Source organism: Artibeus jamaicensis, unplaced genomic scaffold, assembly GCF_021234435.1.
Source record: "Artibeus jamaicensis isolate MK-2021 breed Jamaican fruit bat unplaced genomic scaffold, CSHL_Jam_final scaffold_369, whole genome shotgun sequence".
Classification (NCBI taxonomy): Eukaryota; Metazoa; Chordata; class Mammalia; order Chiroptera; family Phyllostomidae; genus Artibeus; species Artibeus jamaicensis.
In genome coordinates this window covers 35,724,330-35,737,877 of record NW_026522042.1, presented here as the reverse complement: position 1 = coordinate 35,737,877, position 13,548 = coordinate 35,724,330, and the positions used below count along the sequence as shown (strand labels likewise).

Genomic DNA, 13,548 nt, shown 5'->3' with positions numbered 1-13,548 from the left:
CCTTCTCAGGGGTGGGGACCTTGTCCCGTTCATTCTCCTCAGCCTGCCATTAAATAATACATATTTGTTGGTTGGATGAATGATCCTGGATCATGATATGAAGTGACAGTATTTTATTGCCATTTTATAGATGAGAAAAAAATCACTAAGTGTATCAAGTTTATACGTAGTTTGTGGGAAATCTTAAGATGAACCCAAAAATCTCATTATAGCAACTCTGCTTAGCAAGGATCCTGCCTGAATAGGAGTTTCACAAAGGCAAATTATTTGTTTTGTTTCAATGAACTCCAAGTACCTCGGACAATGCCTAACGTATATTAAATACTTAATAAATATTTGAATGAATTGAAAGAATGAATACAAATGGTCCAGGTTTATCTCAAAATGGGCCTCACAGGATACTCTTCCATAGCTTCTCTAAGTCTCTCAGTATTTATTTGAATATATTCAGTAAGAGAGAAGGAAATCACTAGGGTTTTAGGTATAAAACTTTCATATGTTGTTAGTTGTAAATAGTGTAAGTTATTTTTGTGTGACTGGAACATTTTACAGCTTTTCACAATAAAGTAGTTTCAGTCTTACTGATGAAACCACTGCACAAGGGCAGGACTGAGGACAATCGTGAGACTTGCTGGTAGAGAAGCCTCATCAAGCTGAAGTGCAGTCGTAGTCAAGAAGCGGGACACCGACCTCTGCATCTGTGTCGTGACTGACGCGGGTGGTTCTCAGTGATGTCACGTGAGAGTTTGGGAAGTGCTTTGCTGAAATCCGACCCAGGTCTGTGGCGTTCTGCTGCCTGCTGGCTGGCAGCGCCGTCAATAATAATAGCTGGTGATTACATAGCACAGACCTGAGACCGGCTCTGTTTCCAGTCCTGTGTATGCATTAAAACGTGCTCGACCCTTACAACAGCCTTTGCTAGTCGTGTGTGCACTGGCCATGAAAAAAACAAGGGAAAGTTAAGTAACTTGTCCAGGGGCACACAGCGAGGGAGCGGCAGGGCGGACTCAGGTCCCAGCAGCCAGGCTCCCGGGCTGCACATGGAGACGCTGAGCCGTGCCGCACGCTGCCCACTCGCGAACTTGTGAATCACGCCGCCCCCCACGCCCTCCACAGAGCCTCGCTTCGCCCTCTTGTGCTCAAACACCATCTGCTAACTGGCCGGTTAGTTCCAAAATGTTCTCAGGGCCAGTGCCAGAATCACCTGGGACACAGTTTCGGACGTAGAGCTGCCCCGCATTTTGGAAAGCCAAGGATTCTCCCCGCGGGGTCCCCAGTCAGCGGTCCTGCTCCCGCAGCCTGAGTCATCTGCCAGCGTCTCCTGGTTCTCTGGGACGAGTCCTGCGCCCATTACTGCCGTTCTTTTTGTTCGTTTCCATCCAGAGATCTCGCCTCTGACACACTCCTCCCACGGGTGGAGAATTTCCCTGTGCACAGCTATGTCCTTGGTGTGTATAGTGTTACTGAACTAGGATCTGTCGTTTGCCAGACTGTGCAAAAATATGTACAGGTAGGAGACACGTGCTGTTCTTCGCCGCCTCGGAGTCCTGTCTCATACCAACGCCTATCTCTTCACCGTGTCTTCTTAGTGTTATTTTCTCTCTGCACAAAGCCCTCCATTTTCCCGTTGATTTAACACGCCCCCCACACACACTTCCAGCTTTGAACTCCAGTGAGCAGGCAGGACGCCCTGCCTGATGAATGACACCTGGGCACGGCCGCGGGCTTCCAGGACTGTGACCTGCAGCCGTGCCCAGCGGAGGGCCCGAGGCGCTGTGCCTGGAGGCAACCCCCGGGTGGGGCGAGAGATTGGTTGCGTTTTTCTTTCTTTCTGTCATTGGTGCAACTCTCCACTGCCCCCCGAGCTCCGTGTCTGACACGTCATAGTCTCCGTGTGTGCACCCCGAGGTTCTTTTCCCACTGCCCGTGCCTGGCTCCCAGGAGCGGCCGGCGGAGGGTGACCCATCTCGTCGCAGACGTGTGTTGGGAGGAGCTGGGCCCCAGGCTGACCAGACGCGCATCGACGTCCCTTACACCTACCACTGTCCCCCGTGGATCCCCCGGTGAAAAATGCTACAGTCGAGGACAGGAGCCGGCACACTCGTCCTGTAAAGGGCCCGGTCGGAATCATTTCAGGCTTCATAAAAGAATGAAGCCAGTACTGTGCACTGCCTCCGGGCTCCGCAGCAAGTACCCGACCTTGGCTCAGAGGGAAAGCTGCCCTGGACGAGGAGTGAACAAATGAGTGTGGCTTTGTGTCTATGTGGCTTTACTTACAAAAGCAGGCTGCAGGCTGGATTTGGTCCCATGAGAACGTAATTCGTAATTCGCCGTTTCCTAGGGTCAGGAAGGAGGAAGGAGGAAACGAGGACTAGACCGGGGAAGGAGCAGGGTCACCACCACTCCCCCGCTTCTTGCATTTATTTAATTATTCTCTGGGTCCAGTAAATAAATAACCTCCTGTTCCTAGGGAGTGTGAACCTCTTACGTTAATTTTGGGCCAGAATATCTAGTTTTGTGTTACCTGGAGTTATTTATTCCATGTTGTTCCTTTGCAGATATTTAGAGGGAACTTGAAAATAGTTCGGCTCCGACGGCGCCACCCTCAGGCCATGAGCATGGTGGCAGTCACACACAGAGGTATCTAGGCATTGAGACTGGGAAGAGCAGATCAATCACCCTGACCCGTGTTGGCGCCGATTGTTCAGAGATCTGCATTTTCACTTTATTGAAGAGTATCCTTGCACTGGCCTGCAGTTTTTCCACATGGTTTTTGTGAGGACAGCACCTTCCCCCTGCTACACTCTTAATCTAACGTTCTTGACATTGTTTAGAAAAAAGAAAGCTGGAGTTGGTAAAAAATAATGTCTTAGGATTTATTTTCATGTCTGTCTATTAAAAGCAAATAAATTTACCTTGTTAAATTATTATTTAAATGGGTTTTTACTCCCTGGGCAAACTGTAACGAATGACAGGCACATTCGTACGTCTGTGTATGAACAGGTGCGTGTGCAGGTGGGACAGCAAAAGGAAATTAGTTGGGAGGGCAACACTGAAGCTGGTCATGGTAGGTCATCGATATCATCTGTAATGTGTGCACACACAGACCCACGCCTCGGCAGTCTCGTGGAAGGAGCCAGTGCCTCGAAGATGTGTAACAGAGAGACATCAACGATTGTTGATGACATTGATGGAGGAGAGACCCAAATCAATGCAAATTCGGCCTTCTTAGCAATCTTTGCCATACTTCTCTGAGAGTTCTGAGAAAGACAACAGGGTAGGTTTACTTCACAATAAGAGCCACTGAGCAGCAGGCAGACAGACAGCCCGTGAGCCTGAAGCAAGTACCCAGAAAATCATCGCTTACATGTGGAGATTAAGTGCTTGGGGATAACTGAGAGAAAGTCTTAGCAGCAAACTCCACGAGGCTACAGGGGACAGACCATTCTCACCGCCTCAGGACTGAGGAACACTGCCTTGTGTCCCAAGTCCAAACAGAGCCCAGAAGCCTGGCCTGAAGCCTGGCCTGGCAGAGAACTGGTGACTGGTTTTCTTTCTGCCCCCCCCCCCCCCATTCAGTGCTTGCTGTTTAACACCCTTCATTGCACGTCTCATCTCCAGAGGGAGCCCCTGGGGCTGCTGGTGAGAGTCTACAAAATGATGTATCAGCAGGTGCTTCTGACTGAAGATAACAAATAACTCAACATTCCATTACCTTCTCCATAAGCTGGGTTCTTTAAAACTTTTCACTTATTTGTTAATTCGAGGGTGTCCTCCTAAAGCCTTGAAATTGAGTCTATGGATTTCTACACAGGGTTATGACCATCCATCACGGTGTCATCAGGTGCCTGGGGTGCGAGGGGAGACGTGCTTCGGGGCTGGAGATGGGAACGTCACATTCTTCTCCAAGGCTGAGGTGATCACAGTGCAGAAGGTCACCCTAGAACGCTTATGTGAAGGAATAAGAGGGCGAAGAATAAAAACCAGGATGGGAGGGTTTGAACTTAAGGCTCAGGATAAGGCAGACAGCCTAACAGCGAGAAAGACGTGTTCTTATCAGAGAAGGTTGTGGTGGGTGGGCCATGGGAAAGGGTGAGGTCACAGATTTGCACAGCCTGGACTAAGTCACTCTCCTCACCCTGGTCCCAACCCTGGGGACCTGGGAACATATTGTACTTTGTGGGCTTAAAATCCTTGAATTTTAAAGTCAGCAGATAGGACCAGTGGGAATTTTCATTGGTTACATAGTATGGAAAGTGCTTCCCAGATAACACGTTGGCAATCCCGAGAATATCACAGGGAGGTTGTAATTTTATGGCAACTTCTAGAGATGAAAAAACAGTTTTGGAAAAATTGTGTATACTGCCCAGGGACATGTAATTTGGAAGCACTGGGATTCAAATTCAAACCTTCTGGACCTAAAGCTCACACAGTTTTATTGTTTGGTTGCCTCTTGCAGCTGGATGGGGGGGCTAGCCTGAGACAAGAGGAGGACCCCCCCGGGAGGGAGGGGGAGGGGGGTGATGCTCCCTGGAAATGTGAGCTCATGAGCAATGGCTCAGGGCCAGGCAAGTTGGTTGCAGAATCATCTAACGGCTGCAGTGCAGGTCCAGCCAGCTCTGTGGACTTGAAAAGAGAGACAGTTTTGAGACAGCCATTGTCTTGATAGGTAGTAGGGAAAGAGAACTCTTCGGGGGTGATTAAAGCCACCACAGAGGACACAGGCAAAGCGGGACAGAGTGAATCTGCAGTGGGCTTGGGTGTTTGGGGTGTGGAGTCTCCACAGACACCAGTGGACCAGAAGTGGGAAGAGTAGGTTGCATGCTAATCGGGCCGAGGAGTCTTTCTGGTCAGTGTGCAGTTCTCCAGGAGGAATCATCCTTCTTCCTCAGACAGAGCCCACATCACACGACCCGTCTGACAGTGCGAAGTTTTCAGGACGTTCTGGAACAAAGTCCAGCTCCCTGGCTTTCAGTTCCCTGTTGTTTCCTCCTCTCTTCTTTGTTTTCAGTCCCCTGTCCCAGCCTGTCCTGCAGCATGTCCTGGACATGTCCTGCAGCCTCTACTTTAGCCGCTTGATACTTTCTTCCAAATGTTCCTTAAATTATTACACCACATTCTCACATCGACTTCTGTTCCCCTGTGTATTCAGGAAAAGAGGCCATGTGAACAGTGAGTACATTTACATTTCTGAGCACAGTCAGTAAACATAGAAATCGTTCTTGATTTTTCCATCGTTGCATAAACCCACAAGTATATACACATTAAAAATGCACTAATTTTTTTAAAAATGCAATAACTATTTGTTCTCATTGCTTTGTTTTGTTAAACTTAAGAAAAGCTGATGGGAATATGGAGGAGGAAGGAAAAATGGCAAAATGCAGGCGGCTCTGCAGACCAGATGGTCTGAGACTCAGTGACCCCAAGGCCGAGGCCGAAGACAGGCCCTGGCCGAGGAGGGAGCCTGGTGGGAGGGGCCAGAGCCTGCTCCTCAAGTCTAAAGAGCTGAGCTAGCCCGCGGAAACGCCCGGAGAGGTTTTCAATCTATCGATCCATCTCTTCATTATGAGTTCCAGGTAGAAAAGGATAATCATTTTAAACACTGTGCAGCACTTAACACATTGAAGAGAAATCAATATATGCTCATTTACATATAGAGCCTAAAGGGGAAATAAATTCAAATAAGTAAAAATGAGCGGGAACCATTATGTTCCACATTCCACTTTATGATTGCCAGCACATGTATAGGTTTGTGCATGTCACTGCTCATGTATTTAATATATACTTCTCTGTAACTCTGTGAAAACCGACACCGTTTTATTGAAAGACATTTTTATGTTAGACTGTTCTGATCCCCTTGGAGTCAGGTTTTCAACCTCACGATGTATTTCTAAGAAGTGAGCGCCACCTTGTGGTTACTACGAGTTTTGCTGAGCAGCCAAATGGAGTACGTAAGATGGTTTTGGTTTGGTTTTTATTTTTACCATTCTTAACCAGGTTATGGAATTACGTTATCTTTTAGTTAGCGTAAAATCATTTTTTGTTGTTATGACTTGTTGAGCGGTCTTTTTTCTTTTTTCATTCCTTATATGATTATTTTTGTAGAATGTTAAGGTTTTATTAACACAAACAAAACGCGCACACAATCTTGTCTATTCACTTTCCTCGCTGTGCTGCCTAGCATTGGAATTGGAGACCTTGATGGCCAGCTGGGCTGCTCTGTCCTCAATGGCTTTGCAGTTCTTTAAGGAGACGTTGTGAGCAATCACAGCACAGTAAGGTTTGTTGCACATCAGCAGCACTTTAAGCTCCTTTACCCTGTGGATCAGGAACTTCTCAAAGCCACTGGGCAGCATGTGCTTTGTTTTCTTGTTGCTCCCATAACCAGTGTTGGGCATCATGGTCTGGGAATCTTTTGCTCACCCTATTGTCCGTGCCTCTGGGTTTACGCCAGTTCCACCTAATTTTGCCGTAATGATCTGACTGGAGCCGGATGAACTTCTTGGTCCTCTTTCCGACAACCCCGGGTTTTACGAGGGTCTGAGGCAGTGGTGGTGCTGAGTTGGAGAGGCCTCCCACCTTCACAGGCAGCGCTGAGGAAGAGAAAGGTGGAGTGCAAGGCCTGAAGGGACTTCCCATACCTAAGTTTTATTCAATAGGTATCAGTGTCTCTAGTGCGAACTATAATGTAATAATAAACACTACCCTAGCACAACCCAGGAGCTCCCATATACTCTCCAGGCAGAGACTGGCACACTGGCCCCAGAATACAGATTAACAATGGCAGTTTTCAACCCTTTCCATCTTGTGACATGCATAAACTCATCACAAAACTCTGTGGCACACCAAAACTGTATCATATTTGTCGCTGAGCTGACAACAACATAGGTATAATTTTGATTGAGTCACACTGGTTGGCTATGGTTGTGTTGGCTCTTGTCATTTTTTAATTTCACAATCTAAAGGAAAAGAGGTCAGTGCCCCTGACTAAATAGTCATGTATTGCATGTTTGAAAAAATCTTGTACCACACAGGTTGAGCATCTCTGGGTTAGGGGTTTGGTGGAAATATGAATCCTGGTTCTCAGGCTCCGAAACTAGGTCTGAGGTGGAACAGAGCTGTACAAAGAAGCTCTCTTGGTAGAAATGAATTTTGTTCATCCCTTAGCAGGGGCAAAAAAATACATTCCTCATCAATAGATTAATGACTAGAGTTGTCCTTGATGTAAAATCCTGCATGGGTTCCACCTGCACCGTCTGGAGCTGTGCCTTTCAGGTTCACCTCTTAGCACGTGGCTACAATCTGAACAGGTCACACTGCATCCTGAAAGTGCTTCTCCTTGATGAGACTGAGAACACAAGAATCACACAGGGTAGATCTGACGAGTGGTACGGTTTACCGTGGTATCGTCACCGTCCTTTGGGTTTTTTTCTTTTCTGTGAAATTTGTACTTGAAAACTGTTTCAACAATTTAAAATTAGAGGGTCAGATTTAAAAGTTCTTGCACAACTAGCCAAATGTTTTTATTTTGTTGCCTGGAAACAGTACTTTTAAATCCCAACTTGCATGGGTCCATATCAGTTGCTTTGGCTGCATTTAGATGTGGATTTTTCTAATTGAGTTTGCAAAGCGTGGTGCTATGTACAAATGAAATAGCTGGAACAGGGGTCACTGTCCCAGCATCTCACTGACACAAGCATCTCAGAGACGCTTCCCTATTAATGAGGAAGAACAGTGTTGTTGGCCATGGCCAACCCTCTACTATGATGCTGTACTTGAGTGCTGTACTTGAATTTCAAGTACAACTTTTCATCTTTCATGAACTACATATACACATTAAATTTCTAAATTACAGGGTGTGGACTGGATATGTCACTAGAATATTTTATAGTTGTGCAAAAAAAAAAAAAAACCCACTCTGCTAAACAAAAAGACCCTGAGTATGGAGGAGTAGGGCCAGGTAACTAAATTCAGCCTCTGTTTAAAGTCCTGAAAGAAGTGTTGGCACTACCCACCCTTGGCCATGAGGTTTCTTCGCAGAAGGTCTTGGAGTGCTTTTAGGTGAGATGCTACGCTCTCACAGGCCACAGGTGCAGGCATTAAAGGATGGGCAGGGTGGGAAGGCTGGGCTTATGTTAATAACCTGTGCCTGCTTGGTGCTGTAGAATACGGCAGTGATGCCCCAAAGCCTCTAGGTATATGGGGGGGAATGTCCCTTGAAATTTTTGACATGTGAGCAGCATAAGGAAAACTCATCTGTTTTCCTACTTGTATAGCACACACCCATCACACCTCATACTCAGACTGAGCCTTAATTGGTTGGAATGGGGTTCCAAGGCTCCCAAGGCCTCCCTGCTATGCTGCCAGGGTCGGGACAGGCTCTGTGAGAACCAGAATGTTTCTCACCGACCGGAGAGGAGAGGTGGCCCTGGGTGAGACGGCTGTGTGTGAAATCACAAATGGGAGGCACTGAGGAGTAGAGGTAGTCAAGGAAGGAGAACAGGTATCAGGTCAAAGAGTTGAGCAGGAGACGGGGGAAGAACGGCCAATCCAAAACAGGAAGAACTCTGCCCACGAGCGGAAATGCTCCGAGCTCACAGCGGGGCTGCGAGGCCCCGCAGCTGCCCCCACACAGTGTGCCCGGACTGAGCAGAGTCACAGCGGAAGCCACAAGGCCTGGGCTTAACCGGGCTGTTTCCTGGACAGAATGCAGTGGGCCTCGGCGGGCACCTCACACTCACAGATGAAAGAAATACTCAACACTACTTGTTGACACATGGACTTAGCATAAAAAATGAGAGCAGAGATAAGAGCACAAGTTAGTGGTTAGTGAATGAATTGTGGGTGCAAACCGTCGGAAGAGCTTTTTAAAACACATTTACTAGCTCAGCCTGAGATATTGGGTTCAGCAGGTGCAGGGTGGGGCTTGGAGAAGGGCTACTTCTGAGATGTGTGAGTCTGGGAGATAAAAACACAGATGGAGAAGTAGAGATCACATACCTATAAACTTAAAAGCTGTGCAGCACACTGACAGACCATTAATTGAAGGAAGCTTGAGTCTCCTTCCTGGACAAATAAGCCTATAGTTGGACAACGGTCAAGTTCAAATACAGAGCATCAATGTTTAGGCTTTATCCTCTATCTCAGTGTCAGAGGTCTGTCCTCCTACCTCGACAAATGCAAACTATGCCTTCCCAATAACCCGGAAGGCCAGATTTATTTTATTTTTTAATTTCTTATTTATTGAATTGATTTTTTGAGAGAGAGAAAAAAACATCAATTTGTTATTCCACTTACTGTGCATTCATTGGTTTATTCTTGCATGTGCCCCAACCTAAGATGGAATCCACAACCTTGGCACATTGGGCGATGCTCCAACCAACTGAGCTATCCAGCCAGGGCAAGGCCAGGTTTAACTTCAGCATTTTCAAGTTTGTCAGTGTTGAGGAGGGAGCCTGTGGCCCACGCACCCTTCTGCTTCTATGTACCTCCATCTGGAACCAGGAGGCACCTCTGTGCTTGTGTGGAACCTCCCAGGTCACATGCTTAAGTTCTGACCAATCACCATCCACTATCACCCTGGAAGCAACAGCCCCATTGTCCTAGGACTGTACACACGCATGACATATCTGCACCACAGAGGGCAGATGGGGGACAAGAGACCACCTGGGCCATGTTTGTGGGCTTGAGTCCTTTGGGTAAGCAGCTCAAAGATTTCAGTTTCCATGTCATTGTCTAAAAGGAGGCTGTGGGCTCCTGTGGACATGTTCCAAGGTCGCAGGAACACTCATCCCAGAGAACGGACAGGGCTGGAGAGTGGGCAGATCAGGCCTTCCCAGCACCCCAGAGTAGGCCTTCCTTTTGCCCTAAGGGGAATATTGAGCCCTGGTAAGAAGGTGCTTGAACCCCGATCTTGGACCCGGTTTATGGCCTCCCTCCCACCGCCATCACTTCTCCCACCAAACAAAACCAAGGAAAAATGCTTTCTCCCCCTACTTCAAGCAGTCTTTTAAAAGAAAGTAGGAATTTTAATGGGCATTTTTCTCACACTTAAGATTCCTAGGTTTTAGAATATAGAAATAAAAAATTTGAGTCAAAGAGAGAATATGATTTCATACTAACCCAATGCTTTTGTACAACTTACACTTCGTTGACTATCAGCTGAGACCTGTACACATCATTAAAAAGCCACTAGGCCAACACCCACACCTTTAGTTCTGCAGTAGAAGCCTTACAACCTTATTTGTTTAAGAAAGAAATATTGTTTTAGCCAGGCGTTCCTTCTGTAAGTGGGAACATCTGTGCTGGAACTGACCCAGGCTGTGACCACAGCCAGGGAGAGTTGGTCAGCACTGTGCAACCTCAGCCCAGCCCGGGGCTGGAGGACATCATGTTAAGTTAGCCTCCCCTTTCCTTAAGTCCTCCAGCTGCAGTGAACTTCAGCTATGGCCCTGGAGAAGGATGCTGCATAAATGATGTTCAGTCACCTTCATAAGCGGCGTTAGAGCTTCTCAACTCTGACCTTCCCATTAGCATTGTTTGGGGAGGTTATAAAGGTACCCATGGTGACTAGGGAGAGTTGAGGCGGGGCGGATCTCTGTAGATTCCCGTGTTTGCAGAGTTTGCAGAGGGCCCAGGTACTGGTGTTTTTAGAAACCCTTCAAAGAATAGAGATGGGCTACCAGGATTGAGGACCACCTGTTTAAAGGACTAGCTACTATAGAAGATTCTATGATAGTAATACGAGAACGGGTAGGTTTTGATGAGAGGCAAAGAGAGGTGGGAACAATGAAAGGAAAAGATCAAGGAAAATTAAATCAAGATTTAGGGCATGGCTGGAAATGGCGGCAGTGACCCGACAGTAGTGTGACCCTGACAGGCTAGGGGAGCAAACGTGCTTCGGGGCACAGACCGCCACACAACTGTCAGGCGCTGTGCAAAATCGCGGCTACCTCACCTTCACTGGTGCCAGAATGAATGGCCCAGGACCACGAGAAACTGGCCATTCCCACAGTCCTCTTTGGGTTTTAGACTCACAAAGGAAGACCAGATAGTGCCATGCACCGGCTTTGTTCACTCGCGGCTGTGGACGCATGCCCCTGACCTTGCCCCTCACTCGCGGGGAGCGGCCCCCAGCCTCTCCCCGGTTTTGTAATGCCAAAGGGGAGTGGAGGCACCTGACTTCTTCAGATTCCCACATGGCATTCCGCCTGTGCTTACATTTCCTTGAACTTTGCATCGAAGTGCACACAAATGCAAGTGCACGGACTCTTAAGACTGAGTTCACGGAAAGTGAACACACCGAGGTCACCCTCGATCAAGGGCGCTCACCCTGGGACTTCTGGTGCCAAGTGGCAGTGCGCGCGTCCGGTCAGTAGGCTTCCTGCGAATGGAGTCCCGCCCTACAAACCTGCGTCGGGCCTTGTCGCGCCAACACGGTGTTAGGGACCTCTGCCCATGTCGCTCCATGACATTATCCTTTGTTCGCTCATTCTTGAGATTTCGTATTTCTGTGTTTTAATAAGGTGAAACAGAGTTAGGAATTAAAGAGAAATGAGGGGTAGCTGTGCCAGATATCTAAAATAGTATAAGCCTCATACAAAATACAAGGCTGTAAATGTGTCTCAGAACCCGAAGTCGGCAAATCGGCACTGATGGCGCGGTTTGCTCAGGCACGTGTGTTTTTCAGAACTTCTAGTTGAAGACCTTAACCAGCACTGCTGTCCTCTTGAGCGGTTCTCAGCAAAACGGCCTATTCAGCGTGGAAGTACCAGTGACTGTATCAGCAGGTGGAACGCGTCCACTTCGGCAGATGTGGATGGATGACGTAATGCTCAACTTCATCCGTCATCCCAGACCACAGGGAGAATTTCGTTCTCAGGAAAAGCCTTGGGATGGGCCCCCTGGCACAACTGTGCCTGCTTGGGCCGTGACATCCCCAACCCCGGGCACCAGCAGGGAGGCCGAGGGAGGGCCCTGCTGCCATCCCCCCGCGGGCTGCGCCTGGTGAAAGGGGCCCAGAGAGGGCCAGGGGGTTGCCCTCGGCTGAGGATGCAGGTGTGGGTGGCTGTTGCTGCTCTTTCTCTCCCATATGTCGGAAGCTTCTAGAGGCCTCGCGCACTTCTAGGCTCCCGGCCCCTTCCTCCATCTCCAGAGCCAGCAACGTTGTGGCTTCTCTAGGACCCCGCTCCCCTCAGGACCTCGTCTCTGACTCTCTTCTTCCACTTGCGTCTCCTACTTTCTAGGGCCCTTGTGATTGTATTGGACCCGTCTGGATGATCCAAGCTAATCTCCTGCTCTGGTAACCTTCACTCCATCTGCAACCTTAATTCCCCGCTGGTTCCCCGGGTGAGGACATCTTTGGGGACACGATTCCAGGCCACGATTCTGCCTCCCTGAGACCTGCGGTAGTCTCTCTCGGCTCCCGCCAGCAGACGGCTGGCCCCGAGCCACCCTCACAGCCCCCGGCCCCCTTCGTGCCAAGTCCTGACCGCTGCCTGGGCCGAGTGGGTGACTGGGGGCCGCGCAGTGCGAGACCACCGGGCTGCCCCTTGGGTGGGGGGGAGTGCACACCGAGCAAAGGAAGGTCGCTGTTAGGCCTTCTGGTCTTTTCATTCATTTTTGCTTCACTTTTAAAAGTTATGTTCATTTTTTGAACTTGTACTGAGTGGAAATTTATTTTTCCAAATATACACGTTTGGCTTAAAGTGGCTGCCTCTGAACGCTTCCCTTTACACTGAGAAAATAAATTCCTGGAAGGCCAGGAATGAATCCAGAAAAGAGACTGAGCAGGGACTTGTCCACCCATGTCACAGGGCCGCGGGGGACAGTCTGCCTCTGAGCCAGAAGCCACACACCAGGAGGCCGCGCCGCATGGTCAGAGTTTCTCTAAGCACCGGCGTCAGATGGGGCACTGGAAGCAAACACAGACTTTGGGGCCCCTCTCCCCACCCTCTGGGTGACAAGTTTGGGGGTGCAGTAGACGAGGACTATGTGTTTTCATCAAGATTCCCAGGTACCTGAAGTTAGAGAACCACTAGTTGGAAACTTAATTTGCCTTTTTCTTAGTATATTAACAGTTTAATTAGTTCACATACCCAGCAATTCACACACGACAGCACACCACACAGTGACCTTTAGTGTCGTCACAAACCTGTGCAACCGCCACTATAGCCAGTTCCACAACGTTTTCCTGACCCTGGGAACCCCACACCCACCAGCGGCAGTCACTCCTTGCCCCCGTTCCCACCCCCAGCCCAGTGTCGGGTTGGGCGGGGCTGTGCCTGTGCCAAGGGCGACCCGGTGATGCTGACCCTGCCCTCTGGGGACCACTCGGTGAGGACCCGCCTCAGGGCCCGGTGTGAAGTCCACCTTCCCTTCCCAGCCTGTGCCCCACTGGTGAGGTTCTCCAGTCATGCATCCTTTTTCCTCCAAAATCTGTGGAATCAACTAGGTGGTGACTTAAGTATTATGGTCATATCTACCTTCCTTAATCATTAACATCTACTTATGATCTTGCTTTGCCTTAGAATACAGCCCTGCTCACAA

The 13,548-nt window shown here is 48.7% G+C and overlaps 1 pseudogene; it reads right to left on the bottom strand.

The window, feature by feature from the left end:
- Positions 1–6,152: 6,152 nt before the first annotated feature.
- LOC119046946 (60S ribosomal protein L32-like) lies at positions 6,153–6,639 on the bottom strand (annotated as a pseudogene).
- Positions 6,640–13,548: the final 6,909 nt, after the last annotated feature.